This window comes from Lutra lutra, chromosome 1 (genome assembly GCF_902655055.1).
Source record: "Lutra lutra chromosome 1, mLutLut1.2, whole genome shotgun sequence".
Lineage (NCBI taxonomy): Eukaryota > Metazoa > Chordata > Mammalia > Carnivora > Mustelidae > Lutra > Lutra lutra.
Window position 1 is genome coordinate 6568117 of NC_062278.1, and position 16398 is coordinate 6584514.

Sequence of the window (16398 nt, forward strand, 5' to 3'; positions counted from 1 at the left end):
CCCCTTTGGATAAAGTCATACCGTTACCTGACTCTTCCATCTGATTTGTGCAGACTGGAGACATTTCATTAAGGTTCCAGCTAATTGCCTTGTCTCAATTCTCTGCTGCTGATTGAATTCTGGGTTCTTGCCACATCCTCCTGTCTTTATGGATATTTAAGTACCTGAGCAGTGACAGCCATCTCCCCCAGGCATTGGCCTTGGCTCAAAGCTCAGATGTCCTAATATAACCAAGGCCTCCGATGAGTGGGACTTGGCCAACTGACATCCAATGACTGTGTTTGCTTCTGACTCCTCCGTGGAGTCTCTGCAGGCCCGCTGGGAACATTTGCCTTCCCTTCCATGAGGTTTCCTGCTGCTGCTCTGCCTGGTCCCTGGTTGTCGGAGGTCCCATCTTCCAGAATCTCTTTGTTGTGGTCTCAACACCCATCCAGGATGTTCCTCGGAACAGACTCTAAGATCTGCGCTCTCTCCTACGTGGCCCATACCGGTCCCTGGAAAGCAGCCAGGAGTCCAGTGTGCCCATCAGTGGAAACTGACCTCATGTCCACACTGTCCTATCCCCTCTCTTTGCCTTGGTGCTGCAGGCCCACAGCCTACAACCTCTCATCATTAGCTTCTTCAAGCAGGTGTCAGATATCAGTCCACCAAGCCTCCCCAAATCCCAAGTTCTCCAATCAGCCCTACTGAAGAGAGTCTCTTGGCTTGAGATGAAGAGGGACACACACTTCCACTCACTTCCCCTGCCGGGTTTCTTCAGGGAAACTCCACAGAGTTTCCCACAAACTCTCCATCCCTGAAGCCTGACCTCTTTATAGCCCTGATGTGAGTTATCTAACTAGTGGTCAAGACCACCCATTTTACAACATTCACATGGCGATCTATTTTACCATTTACTTATAATCTGAAATCTCCAACCCCAGGAGCCTTAGAGAAAGCATCCTATATAATATCATGTTCTGTAGATAGACAATAGTTTCTCAACAGGTCCCTGGGTGATGGTGCTCTGTCCACAGTGTTACATATGGGGTCTGGGCCAAAGAGAAGCCCCAGGGTAGAAGAGGGCATCAGGGTCCCCGTCTGATGACCATGGCTACCAGATTCCTCTGACACTGGCCAAGCTGCCTTTCAACTATGATATTTCTTCCTGCCTATATTTGCCTGGATGAGGGGCGGTGAAGGATACTGCTCCACCCAATGAGGGTTGTTTCTCACTGGACATTTATTCATCAATATCATGTCAGGCTTTAGGCTGACATGCCATTGGGAAGAGCTAGAAGCCCAGGTGCCATGTCTTCGTGGGGGCTATACCCACTCCTTTGCCCCACCCTAGCTGTCTAGCATCCTGCGTCACAACCTTGTGTTTCTCTTCCAGCTGTTTCTCAGGGTGCGTTTTCTTTTCTTTCACCTCAAGGAGTTGCACTCATCAAGTTTTCTTGTCTCTCTAACTAGGTTATAAGTGACTCAAGCTCATACCATGTACTTTGTCAGACTCGGTGAGGTTCCAGGACGGCTCAGAACTCATACTGGGGCTTAGCGATGCATGCTGAGTTGGATGTTTCCATAATTCTGAACATGAGAAATTCAGCATTCAGAAATAGTCTTGGAAGGACAGGGAAACCAGAATGCAGTAGAGAACTTGACTTTAATTGATCGTTAATTTACAAGCTGGTATCTTCTTCTACCCTCTTCACCACAGGGAAGCTGCCGTCTTGGAGCTGAGGAATCTGGTCAGGAAGGTGGTCCAAAGACTCCCAAGGCTGGAGCTCCTGAGTTCCTGGAGAGGTAGAGGGAGGTAGTGAGAAGAAAAGCAACAGTGAGCAGCTGTGTTGTTCCAGGCATGCTCTCAACACGGCCATGAATTCCCCAGTATGGCTCTGCCAACTGCTCAGTGTGGAAGATACTCTTTTGAAGAACCCACTTCTCAGATGGCAGTCTGGTGATGTTGGTATCTTTCCCAAGGTCACAGCCTATAAGTGGTGAAGCTAAAGACTGAACCTGGGGGTCTTCTTGACTCCACACTCGGAATCCCATCATTGTAGTTCACTGGTTTTACAACCTGGGAGGCAACAGTACGAATTCTTTTCCTGCTACTCTCTGGCACTCTCTGACTTGAGGCAGATTACTTGCTGTATCCCACTATCAGTTTCTAGAATGAAAATGAGCACAATAATACTTAGTTCGCTGTGAAGATGAGAGAGAGGATAGAGGGTCAAGGACAGGCTGATGAAGGCACCGTCCTGCTTCTTCTCCCCTCACCTCACAAAACGCCCTCACCATGTAGTTTATCCTAGTTTAGCAGGTTATTATAGGTCATGAGTTTTAGTTCCTTCCAGAAACTTCCAGATCCTTCCAGAAAAGGAGCAGCATCTGAAGAGATGCATGGTGTGCGCAGCGGGGTGGGGAGGACGAGGGGAAGTCAGTAGTACCCAACAAATATGTGTCCTTGTCTGGAAAGCCCAGGTGACCTGGTGGGGCTTACTGTACCCCCACTGCCTGTCACACCCACCACGTCACCATGATCTTCCAGGTGACTTCCCCCTTTTTCACTTACTACTACACATTTTTCCCTTAAAATAGCACTGTATTGATTTCTCTTTTTCTAAGACATAATTTATGTTCACGGAGTGAATTTTAGAAAGCAGAGGCAAAAGCAGAAATCTCAGAATCACACACACGCCGGCCTCTTGTTTCCTCACCATTTCCCATTCTCAGGATTGAACAGGTAAGTTTTCATTCTTTTACTTATTATGATTTTGCTAAGCCCTTTCTCATAAGGTTGTTGCTTCCCATAGTCTTTGGCCCAGACCCCTGGGCAGAGGGGCACAGCTGCAGGCCTGGTGGTGGCTCTGGGCTCCACATGGGCACCCCAACGAGACATTCCAACCCACACAGGACACAGCAGAGTCGCCTGCTGCATGAAGCACTCTCCCTCCTGCCTTGTTCTCTGTTCTCAGTGGCCCGGTCCTGTCCACACCACCTGTCCTTGCTCATTGTCCATTTGGCTCTGCCCCTACAGGACTGTTGGCTCTCCTGGCCACCGTCCTTACCCTCCCCTATTCCTTCTCTGCACTTAGGCCACCGATTTTTTCACAATGCAAACCCCATTCTATCACTCTTCTGCCCGAAAGCCATGCATCATGCTCTTTGGCCCACAGGATGAAGCCCTGCCTCGGCTGCATTTGCAACTCGGCCCCCTTCTCTTGGACTCTCATGTCAGTGGGGTCATGGTAAAGTCCAGGCTCTACCTGTGGCTCTGCCCCCTTCAGACCCAGGGGTGGAGTCTGGTCATCCTCCTGGTCTCAGAGTAAAGGCCACATCCATGTCCCCCTTAGATGATGTTGAGGCTTCTGTTTGGCCTCCCAACTCCTGGACTCCCCGACTCCCTGCCCCCAGGACAGCGGCATTACCTTCAGTTCTGCTTCACTGCGTGGGGGAGGGGGGTTCATCGGGTCTGAATTTACCAGTGGCCGCTGCCTGGTCCTAAAGGAAGTGGGACTGGGAACTCTTCCCTGACATCTAAGCATGGAGGTGACTGGGACCAAGTTCCCAAGGCTCTTTTCTTCCCCATCAAACTCTCTTCCCGGTTCTGTGATCATTTTTCATGGCTTATGAATGTCTTAAATGACATTAGGGTGACTGACCATCCCAATTTGCTGGGAACCTAGGGTTTTCCCTCCTTGCGGGACTTGGAGTGCTAAAACCAGGAAGTCTCAGGTAAGCAGAGATAAGCGGATCACTCCAGGAACCATCTAGTGCTGGTAGTTCCACAGATGCATGTCTGGGACCCCAACCTCTCTCCTGAACTCCAGACCCTGGGCACAAATACCTATGTGGTATTTCTATTCTGATGTGTGGTGGCCCCCTGTGGTTCTAGTTTCTTGCCTATCTAGCTCACTAGATTCCACCGGTCCTTAAAAGTGCCTTCCCGTTGAGATCAGGAACATGACAAGGATGCCCACTCTCACCACTCTTGTTCAACATAGTATTAGAAGTCCTAGCAACAGCAATCAGACAACAAAGAGAAATAAAAGGTATCCAAATTGGCAATGAAGAAGTCAAACTCTCTCTCTTCGCAGATGACATGATTCTTTATACGGAAAACCCAAAGACTCCACCCCCAAACTACTAGAACTCATACAGCAATTCAGTAACGTGGCAAGATACAAAGTCAATGTACAGAAATCAGTGGCTTTCTTATACACTAACAATGAAAATACAGAAAGGGAAATTAGAGAATCGATTCCATTTACTATAGCACCAAGAACCATAAGATACCTGGGAATAAACCTAACCAAAGAGGTAAAGGATCTGTACTCGAGGAACTACAGAACACTCATGAAAGAAATTGAAGAAGACACAAAAAGATGGAAGACCATTCCATGCTCTTGGATCGGAAGAATAAACATTGTTAAAATGTCTATACTGTCTAGAGCAATCTATACTTTTAATGCCATTCCAATCAAAATACCACCGGTATTCTTCAAAGAGCTGGAACAAATAATCCAAAAATTTGTATGGAACCAGAAGAGACACCGAATCGCTAAGGAAATGTTGAAAAACAAAAATAAAACTGGGGGCATCACGTTACCTGATTTCAAGCTTTACTACAAAGCTGTGATCACCAAGAGAGCATGGTACTGGCATAAAAACAGACGCATAGACCAGTGGAACAGAGTAGAGAGCCCAGATATGGACCCTCAACTCTATGGTCAGTTAATCTTCAACAAAACAGGAAAAAATATACAGTGGAAGAAAGACAGTTTCTTCAATAAATGGTGCTGGGAAAACTGGGCAGCTATATGTAGAAGATGAAACTCGACCATTCTCTTACACCGTACACAAAGATAAACTCAAAATGGATAAAAGACCTCAATGTGAGACAAGAATCCATCAGAATCCTAGAGGAGAACATAGGCAGTAATCTCTTCGATATCAGCCACAGCAACTTCTTTCAAGATATGTCTCCAAAGGCAAAGGAAACAAAAGCCAAAATAAACTTTTGGGACTTCATCAAAATAAAAAGCTTCTGCACAGCAAAGCAAACAGTCAAGAAAACAAAGAGGCAACCCACGGAATGGGAGAAGATATTTGCAAATGACAGTACAGACAAAAGATTGATATCCAGGATCTATAAAGAACTCCTCAAACTCAACACACACAAAACAGATAATCATATCAAAAAATGCGCAGAAGATATGAACAGACACTTCTCCAATGAAGACATACAAATGGCTATCAGACACATGAAAAAATGTTCATCATCACTAGCCATCAGGGAGATTCAAATTAAAACCACATTGAGATATCACCTTACACCAGTTAGAATGGCCAAAATTAGCAAGACAGGAAACAACATGCGTTGGAGGGGATGTGGAGAAAGGGGAACCCTCTTCCACTGTTGGTGGGAATGCAAGTTGGTGCAGCCTCTTTGGAGAACAGTGTGGAGATTCCTCAAGAAATTAAAAATAGAACTTCCCTATGACCCTGCAATTGCACTACTGGGTATTTACCCCAAAGATACAGATGGAGTGAAAAGAAGGGCCATCTGTACCCCAATGTTTATAGCAGCAATGGCCACGGTTGCCAAACTGTGGAAAGAACCAAGATGCCCTTCAATGGACGAATGGATAAGGAAGATGTGGTCCATACACACTATGGAGTATGATGCCTCCATCAGAAAGGATGAATACCCAACTTTTGTAGCAACATGGACGGGACTGGAAGAGATTATGCTGAGTGAAATAAGTCAAGCAGAGAGAGTCCATTATCATATGGTTTCACTTATTTGTGGAGCATAACAAATAGCATGGAGGACATGGGGAGTTAGGAGAAGGCAGTTGGGGGAAACTGGAAGAGGAGGTGAACCATGAGAGACTATGGACTCTGAAAAACAATCTGAAGGGTTTGAAGAGGTGGGGGGGGTGGGAGGTTGGGGGAACCAGGTGGTGGGTATTGGAGAGGGCATGGACTGCATGGAGCACTGGGTGTGGTACAAAAACAATGAATACTGTTATGCTGAAAATAAATAAAAAAAATGATTAAAAAAAAAAGTGCCCGACTACTTCCCCACCGCAGGACCTTTACACCTGCCATGTCTTCTGCCCCCTGCTCTCCCTCTTTCAGCCTAAGAGTTCCTCTCTCATAGAGTCCCTTCCAGATCTAAAGCAACCCCTTTCCCTGCTATTTCGCCTCTACTAGCATACCACCTGACTTAGAGCTCTTCTGGTACTTACCACAGCCAGAAATCATCCTATTCATGGCCCTACTCACTTGGTTACTATCTTCCCTCTCCCACTACCTGCCTGTCCACACTAGGATATAAGCCCATGATGGTGGGGATTTTGTCCTGTTCATCTACTACAGTGCCTGACACACACAGTAGCCTCAACAATTTTGATGAATGAAAGAATTCATTGATATATTGAAATAAAAATGAACTTGAGTGACAGAACTGAGCAATTTTCCTAAAACAGCTTCTGAGTCAGAGGATATTTTCATTGACAAAACATTATCACTTTTCCATTATTTTATTTATGTATCCTCTCTCTCCACATCTCAATAGGGCAGTTGATGGTGGAACTTTTCTTTCCAGAATTAATGCACAGAGCAAAATGGGAGAAGATTTGTCGTCTGCCCTGGAAGGTATCATTCAGCATTTTACTTGATATGTCAGACCATAGGAACATTAATTTTTTAAGATTTTATTCTTTTTAAGAGCAGTTTTGGATTCAAAGCAAAATTAAGGGGAAAATACAGGGATTTCCCCATATGACCCCTGCACCCACACCTGCACAGCTTTTTCCATACCAACATTCCTCAACAGAGGGTGCATTTGTCACAACCGATGAACCTGCCTTGACACGTCATCATCACCCAGAGCCCATAGTTGACATTGGGGTTTACTGTTGGTGTTGCATGTTCTGTCGGTGTGGACAGATGTCATACAGAATGGTTTCACTGCCCTAAAAATCCTCTGTGCTCTGCCTACCATCCCTCCCTCGCCCCCCTTCTTCTCTAGGCCAACACTGATCTCTTTAGTGTCTCCATAGTTTTGCCTTCTCTAGAATGTCATGTTGGAGTCATATAATATGTGGCTTTTTCAGACTGGCTTCTCTCATTTAGTGATAGGCATTTAGTGTTCCTCCCTGTCTTCTCATAGCCTGATAGTTCATTTTTTTTTAGTAATGAGTAATAGCTCATTGTCTGGAAGGACCACAGTTTATCCATTCACCTACTGAGGTTTGGCTGTCCACCAGGAAGGAAAGAGAGATCCCGTGACTTCCCCATCCTTACCTGCACTTAGTGTTGTCAGTGTTCTGGATTTCGGCCATTCTAACAGGTGTGTAGGCTCGTTATTTTTTAAAATAAGGAAAATATAAAATATAAACATCTAAACAGTTTTTAAGGATGCTTCTAGGCACAGATATCATTGTTAAAGTTCAATGTTGATGCTTCAGGGTTTTTTTTTTTTTTCAATTAATAGATGTATTTTTATTTTTATAATACCAGTGTAGTAGGCGTATTTTGTCTCGTAGCTGCTTAAATTTCTACTTTATATGCCATGATAATATTTTTTAAAATACATTTTAAAAGGTTTTATTTATTTATTTGACACACAGAGAGAGATCATAAGTAGGCAGAGAGTCAGGCAGAGAGAGAGGGGGAAGCAGGCTTCCCGCTGAGCGGGGAGCCTGATGCGGGGATGGATCCTAGGACTCCGGGATCATGACCTGAGCTGAAGGCAGAGGCTTAACCCACTGAGCCACCCAGGCCCCCCTATACCATTCCATTTTTAATAGTTGCGTGATATCCCATTATATATATGAGTCTTAAAATCCAAATTTTTACTGTTATAAACAAGATTGAGACAAATGTGCTATTGAACACGTCTTTGCATAAATTTTTGTTATTCCCTGTAATAAATTCCTTGCAGTGAAATTCTAGGGCTGTGAAGTTTTTAAACTTTTTATATTTGTAACCAAATAGCTCTATGGAAAGGTTAAATGAATTTTTATTTCCCAACATATGAGGGGATATCTGTTCTCAAATGTCATCAATATTATGTTTGGTGAATTTTTAAAAATGCCTGCCAATTTGGATCTACTTTACTGTTGTTTAATTTTCACTTCTTTGAGGATGGGAAATGAGGTTTTTGGCATTAACTTCTGGGGATATTTTCTATAGACTGTCGTGTCATTAGGGAGGAAGCTGGCCAGTCGGTGAGGAGACAATGGGTGGGTGGGGCAGGGTGGGAGTGGGAGGGGAGGCTAGTGCTGAGTCTGAGCACCCTAGAAAGTCAGGGCTTACCGCTCCCAAGCTGCTTGGATTCAAGATGGCGGAGTATGAGGACCTCAACGTCCATCTCCGGCATCAGAACGGATGGAGATCCGTAGCCAGCAATTAAGCCAGAGCCTTGCCAAGAGGGTCTGGATATTTACTGTGAGCTTCTCTAGCTTCAGAAGGTTGACAAAGTCTCCTGCTGCCACTTTTCCACAGAGGATCGAGCCATGTGCGCTGAGACTGACAGTGGTGGGGAGGCAACCCCAAGAGAGGGCAAAAGGTGAGGGTCTTGGGAGAGGGACTTTCTTTCTTTCTTTCTTTTTTTTAATTTCTTTTCAGCGTAACAGTATTCATTGTTTTTGCACCACACCCAGTGCTCCATGCAATCCGTGCCATCTCTAATACCCATCACCTGGATCCCCCAACTTCCCACCCTCCGCCCCTTCAAAACCCTCAGATTGTTTTTCAGAGTTCATAGTCGGGAGAGGGGCTTTCTCCACTTGGGGATGGCAGTGAGGACAAATTCCCTTTGCTGTGTTTCGATTCTTGTAATTGAGTGGCTTGCCTGATGAGGTCTGTAGTTAAACCTAAAAGCTGAGCTTTATAAAGATGCTGACTGGGGCGCCTGGATGGCTGAGTCAGTTACCCATCCGGCTCTTGATTTCAGCTCAGGTCATGATTTCAGAGTCATGAGATCAAGCCCCTCATTGGGCTCTGTGCTGGTTGTTGAACCTGCTTAAGTTTCTTTCTCTCCCTCTGCTCTACCTCTTGCTCCTCTCTCCCTCTCTAAAAAGAAATAAAAATAGTAAAAAATTAAAGATGTTAACTACTATTTAGCAAGGTACCGGCCTCTCTGATGCTCACGGGCAGTCCTCTGTGGGATTCCCTGCGCTGTTTGAAGTGTGTTTGCAAAGAGGACCAGCATCTATAATGATCTATTTTACACACACACACACACACACACACACACACACACAGAGAAGGAGAACAATTCTGTCAATGCCTTTCTTTGGAATTTTCACAAGACTACAATGTTTTGTTTAATTTGAATTGTTCACTGTTCTTCCTGGTTTGAAATTATGGAGAGTGTATGGAAATGCAGCCTATCCAACTCTGTCAAAACTTGACTTTCCAAATATTTAATGTTTAACTTTGCCAAATGGCTTTCACACCCAGAATCTATTTCCAGAACTGCAGAGGGATTCCTCCCTTCTTTCCTATTTGGGCGTGGAGACCTAGCCAGTGGACTGGCTCATCCTGTCCACCCTAAGGAGCAACCGCTCTAAGTGAGCCAGCCAGGAGTGCCAGCCCAGGGACGTGTTCAAATGGGGAAAGTCACTCATCCATTTACTGCTCATCCTCACTGGTTCCTAAAAACACAGGCAGAAGTGGATGGGGAAGTAGCTTCTAGAAAGGTATTTTTATGCAGTTAGAAATCTCAGGCATGCTGAATTAATCTGTAGGTAGGCAATACCATGCTTGATTTAAAGATGTCAAAACTTCTTTTTTTAAATTAAATGTTCTCCTATCAGAGTGCTGAACTAGATACATTTATTAAACTAGGCAGAGCACAGCATCTTTTATGCTCACTGATGATGGCTTAGTGGGAACAAATTCTAAACTTCTGTATTTTCGACATTTCATCTCCTCATAAGCAAGTGGTGATATGTTGAAGGTGGGACAGCCCACTCCAGAGTCCCTTCTACATATGATTAGTATTTTCATTCACCAAACATCATCCGTGCATGGGGTCTGGGATTGCTGTTCAGAGGAAGAAAATGAGTGGCAAAATCAAAGGAAACAGAGAGGCAGCAGGATGGGCTCTTTTGAAAGTCAGGAAGGCTTCACAGAGAAGGTGATTCATGAATTGGACCATGAAGGAGACAGGTGCAGCGGTACCTGATGTAAGACAAGAGATGTTTATTGTATCACTGTCTAGCTCAGCATTTTTGAAAGGTGATTCCTGATCAAGGATCTTCTCAATGTCTGTGTGTTTGACACCCTCCCTGGTGGAGGAGAGAGGATGGCGAAGAAAGCACACTCCATACACACTCTTCAAACCCTAGGCAGTGGCCAATAAACATTAGAAAGTCTTGCTGGGTTTAATATTGCTGTTGCTGTGAGCATCCACTTTTTAGTTCTTATCCATTGTCTGTCATTACTCTGTTTTCCTCTGAGGATAAAGTATGTTGTATTCGTAAACTAATATTTTTTTTAGATAGGATAGATACTGGTTTATTTTTTCTCTTCAAACATTTTTTCACTTTAGATGTTTAAAGGTTGAGCATTCAGTAGTGATGGTAACAGAAATAATAATGTGCTTTTATAAAGCCCGTGAAATTAATATACATAGTGTGCTTCAAATACGGCTGTCATTGCCCTTGTTGGACAATGGGTGTTGGAGTATTAAGACATAGAATGGGAGTAAGCCAATTTCAGGTGTAACAGGAAGCTACAGGAGTTCTGAGCAGAGGAGGGACCTGTTCCTATTCACATTTTGAGAGGATTAGGGAGGCAGAGACTGGTAAGGAAGCTCTCCCAGTGGTACAGGTAGGAGAGGAAGGGCTCAGATTCAGGATGTGTTTTTAAAGGTAGGACTTGGACTGATTGGGTCTGTACTGATTGGAATGGACTGATTGGATCTGGAGAATGAGAGAAAGAGAAGAAACAAGGACAACTTCTAGATTCCTATGCTGGGCAAACAGCACCATTTGTGGCAATGAAGAGGATAGTTTGATCATAAGAGGACACATGGGAGGAGGTGATCAACAGCACAGTTTTGGCTGATCAGTTGGAAAATACCACTCTTAAGTTGGGTTTCCTAGAAGCAGTGCCTGGGATGGGGATTCCTGTGCAAGTGATTTATAGAGGGTGGGCTCTCAGGAGAAAGGTTATATGGGATGTGGCAGGGGCCTGATTGGCTCTTGAGCATGAATGGCTCTGTGGCATTGTCCCTCCTTGTTGCAAGAAGGTGGGCTTTTGTATTCCCATAACATCCAGTCACTGGCTAGGGTACTAACTCAGGCCTTGAAGACATAGTCCCCCTAATATTTCTGGATGAGGTGTCTTCCATCAGCTCTCATCTCTCAGCAGTCAGGGGGATTCTGCAGAGAGGATGCATCTATGAGCTGTAGGCAGCCAATGTGCAGAAGACTTGGGGGAGGATGCCCTGGCCTGAGAAAGCTCTATTACACTGTCTAGTAGGCAGCCAAGGAGAGAAATAGAACAGGCAATTGGAGCTCAGAAAGGAAGTTGGGGTTGGAGGGGTAAAGTTAAGGGAGCAGCAATGTGTATCCTGGTATTTAAAGCCATGAAATCAGCTAAGAACAAGTCAGGAGGTAATGTGGTTGCGGAAGAGAGTAACCTCAAAAACTAAGGCCTCAGGGACCTCAACATTCAAGGGTTGGAAGAGGAACAGGAACCACAAGGGGAGCTGAGGTGGAGAGACCGGTGGCAGAAGGAAAATCTTGGCAGTAAGGTGTCCCAGAACACTGTAGACTGCGCATGTCTGGAAGGGTGGCCAAGGAAGAGGGCCCTGAGAATGGACCACTAGAGTGGGCAGAAGGGAGGTTACTAGTGGGTGACCTCAGTAAGAACAATCGGAGAAGAGTGATGGGAAGCAAACCAGGCCAGAGTTGGCTCTGCAGAGGAGGCATGCTGAAGCAGGACACACTTCACACACTGGAGATGGGTTGCTCGTGCTGGAGAGGAGTGTGCCAGAGGGAATGGGTCAAAGGTGAAGAGGCAAGAGCTGGCTCATCAAGGCTTCAGACTTTACGTCCAAAAGCAGGGATTTCAGGCAACAGGAGAAGCCACTGGAAGGATTTTAAAGAGAGAATAAACATGATGGGATTTGTATCTCATTCTGGACAACTTTTATGCTGTGGTATGTAGGTTTGTGTGCCTACACTACACACCATTTTTAAATTCAAAGGAAATAGTCTCAAGGGTGTGTCTCTGTAACTGCAGTTTCATTGTATTTTCCCGCAGCTTAGAAGAGTTTTCACCTCTGTAAGTCTCTGAGCCAGCTTGCATACTCACTTTCAACTTCTTCGGACATTTTTGGTGAGATGGTGCTCAGACTATGATGCAAAAATGAGAAAAAATAGAAAATGATTAAAAATTTCTCCCATGAGTTTTAAAATTCTCATCAGCATTTTCTTCCTCACGCATCCAAAGAGATCTTTCTTTGCAAAATGGGTTAAGCATTGTTGTCAGATAGTCCTGTGAGTTTGACATGTGTAATTTCGCCCATATTTTAGCCAGCTGAGTTCAAAACAAGGACCATAATTTCCTGGAAACATCTGGTTCTCTATCCACCATCTGGCATGATCTTGGTAACTCTTAACTGTTATTTTATGCCATTTTATCAGCTTTTATTTATTTTACATTATTCATTCATCTTGGAAAGGAGTCCTTAGTGCTTATCAGAACACACTTCTTTCTAGTCTCCTTCCTTTTAAAAACAATATAGCTCACTTGTACTTTTGTTCTAAGAAGGCAAAAAAAAAAAAGTTTCATACTTAAACTCTCAAGCCATGCTGACTTGGTATAAAAGAGTTTTCTTCAGAATACATTTATTTCCTGAGGGCACATTACAGTTTTTTTGTTAACCAGATCTTATTGACTTTTTGACTCTTGGTGGGAATATAAATTCCCAGTTCAACTGCTTTGGAAAATTTGGCAGAACCTACTAGATCTGACAATTTAGAAACCCTATATCCTAATAATTCCATTCCTGGATGTGTGCCAAAGGGGAATGCATACACACATTCATAAAAAGACAAATACCAGAATATTCATAGTAACACTGGTCATAATGGCCCACAACAGAAACCTCCAAATGCTCTTCAACAGTGTAGTGGGTAAATTGGTCATGGTTTGTTCACAAAATGGAATACTATACAGTAAGAACAACAAATAAAATACAACCACATTCAACAATGTGATTGAATCTCTTAAGCATGATATTGGGCAAAGTATATACTGTACCATTCCATTTATATAAAGTGGGAAAATAGGCAAAATCAATGTATGGCAGTGGAAGTCAAGCTAGTGGCTGTCTTTGGGGAGACTTAGTGGCTGGAAGGGTCACAAGGGAAGATTCTCAGATGATGATCATATTCTGTTCTTGATCTGCTTGCTGGCCCTCATGCATATTAACTCTAGTAAAGTCTTTCAAATGTACCTTTTTGATTTGTTTTTCTGTACAAATGTCATACTTCAATTAAAGCTCAAAAAGCAGCCCAGAAAGCATAAAAATAAATATTAAGACTGATTCTAAACATACTAATGAAAGTATATGTGATAAATTTATCTATAAAAGGAAAACACTCTTAAAAAAACAAAATAGAAAATCATGTCTGTATGTCAAACAGAGCTGTACTTTCTTACTGACTTCATACTAACCCAGGATAATCTGGGTTATAACCTAAGGGATATTGGATTTCACAACTACAGTTGAATTCTCATCCTTGATTTCATCCCAAAGCACCCACCCTCTTTTCCTTTTTGAGGATGCTTTACAAGATGTATCAGAGAAATGGCTCACCTTAGTCATCACCTTTGAACACTGAGCAACTTCAGTTTCCCACATGACCTCCTCCCAGACTTCTCAGTGTTCCCAGGTGCCATCTTTTTCTCGACTCTTGGCTCACTGAGTCCACTTCTCACACCCAACTATTAGCTATAGCCTTCCATCGTTGGTATTTGCCTGTCCATTCCACCTGGTGTCAGCTCAGCTCCTGCCCATGAAGGGAAGCTCCTGGAGGAGTGGAGTCATGACTCCTCCATTTGTGTGGGCCTTCGCCCCACCATCAAGTTTTCAATGGATGCTTGGTAAATGGGTATTGTGTAATGATATTCCCTGGGTACCTGTGTTGTAGATAACAGTGTTGAATATTTTCTACCTCTTAAGAGCATCCTTCTAAAACAGAATCTGTGCAAACTGAATGCACAACACTCTTATGAGTTCTGTGCCCTGCACAACCACAGAAGCTTGGTTTGCTGGTTTCCCATTTGTATTTTTGAAAATTGTCTCATTTGTTACCTGGAGACCTTCCCACTATGGAGAATTGTAATTGCTGCTCAGACACTCTTAGCTTCCCCTTGATTGCAGCCAGAAGGATTTGATTTGAGTGTGGATTTACGCCTTTGACCACCTTTCCTACAGGGGAGGAGAAATGTGTCAGTTTCTTTTTCTTTGTAGCCATCAAACTCTTAATTAATCATGACAAGAGTGACATGTTCTCAGCTTCCACCCAAATTAGGCCATCTCATGTTTTCTTATTTCTTATTTCGAGTTTCATTTTTCTCATAGAATCTAGTTTCTCTAAACATTAGTATTTATAAACCCATGATATGCTACACATTTGACATATTAATCCCACTGTTATCAAGCTCTCTGTAGATTGAACAAGATTGAACCATTCTGTGATTTAGAAAAGTTCTTTTCTTCCCCCATAGTGCTACATAATTTGACAGGCTTCCTTAAGAATGTCAGTGGGTGCAGAGTTCACATTTGGCACGATTATGTTTCATCCAGAGGAAAGATTTTTCCAGATGGTTTGGGAGGCTAAGGGGCAATATTTGGGAGACCAGGAAAAATTCACAGCATATAATTTATTGGAAATGCCTGTTCAGTCCTTTTTACAAAATCCCTTTTTTCCTTCCACCTTTGTCTCATTCTGTTATCTGAAAGCTTCGTTTCATGGGGGCTAAACCTCTATGCCTTTTTGCAGGCAACTTTAGCACCTTTTAGTGCTGGGGGACTATACTATTTTAGGAATATAGTTTGCTTATTAGATATAATCAGGAAATTGCCATTTTTGTATGTTGAAAACTGTCAAATATCAGCAATTTCATATGGCTGAACTAAAACACTGGTTCTTGTGATTGTGTTCATCCACTCCTCAAACATTTGTCCAACACCTGTCATGTGGCTGACACAGCACTAGGCTGCGAGGCTACAGCAGGAAACAAGACACAGCCCTGTCCTCTGAAAGCCTAACGGGGAACAGCTGCACAAATGTCAGCAACTGTGTACAGAGTGTAAAAATAACACCGTGATCGGGAGCTGGGATTCATGGCAGGGCACCCGAGTCAGTGCCGGGGGATAGCCGGGGAGAGTGGTGACCCTGGCAAAGAGAGTGGGAGTTGGCCAGCTGAGAGATAGGAGTGTACGAATAATACCCTGGTTCTGGAATGTTCCAAGGTGTGGGGTGGGAGAGGGGAACAGGACATACTTGGCTATGTTGGCAAGAGATAGTCTATGGGGTGTTAGGGAACTCTGAGGCTGCAGAGATGAGCAGGGCCTTACAAACCATGCTATGGTTTTGGAAGTTATTCCAAGGGGAATGGGGAGGAGGGCTTTAAACTGAGGCATGGTTAATGCTATTCTGTGGTTTGTGAGCTCATGGGAGGGGCAAGAGTTGTGACAGGGAAGACCACCAGGATGAAGGCCTGGGCACACTTTTCCTTGATTCTGCTGATTGCTTGTTTGTTCTCGAAGGGAATTGCTTTCGTTAATTTTGGTGTGAAGACAGAAATCCTGCCATGAGCCTCCAAGCCCAGCCTGTGGAGGCTGAGACAACAGACCAGCCAGGCTTGGCAAGAGAGAGGACCTCTGACGGGCAGTGCTGTTTCTTGCAGGAGCTGCATAGAGCAGCTCTGGGGCAGACTGTCCACAACAAGGATGGCAAGTCATTGTCTTGGGCTTGGAAGTCACACAAAAATACCAAGACACAGGTCAGTGCCCCCAAGGCAGAGTCCTTAACAAGGTAAAGGAGCTGCAGAAATACGCTTTTGTTCAGAAATGCAAGTAGGAAAGAATTTCATATAGATCCAGCAAAACACCTTATTTTAGAGAATTATCCAAATCTTTGAGAGAGGAAGAATAGGGCCTAGGCAGAGAGACCTGCTTAAATACTTAGCCTAACTGTTGCTTTCATTTATAATTTAATATTAAAATCTAAGTCTCTAAAGCACATAAATTTATCTGACCCTGTACAGCACTTTGGCTACTGCCCCTAGCCCCCTGTTATTTTTCCAAGCTGGTCTAAATTTTCCAGGTTGTTGGAAACACTGGTTATCCTGTGGCCTTCAAGAACATCTTAC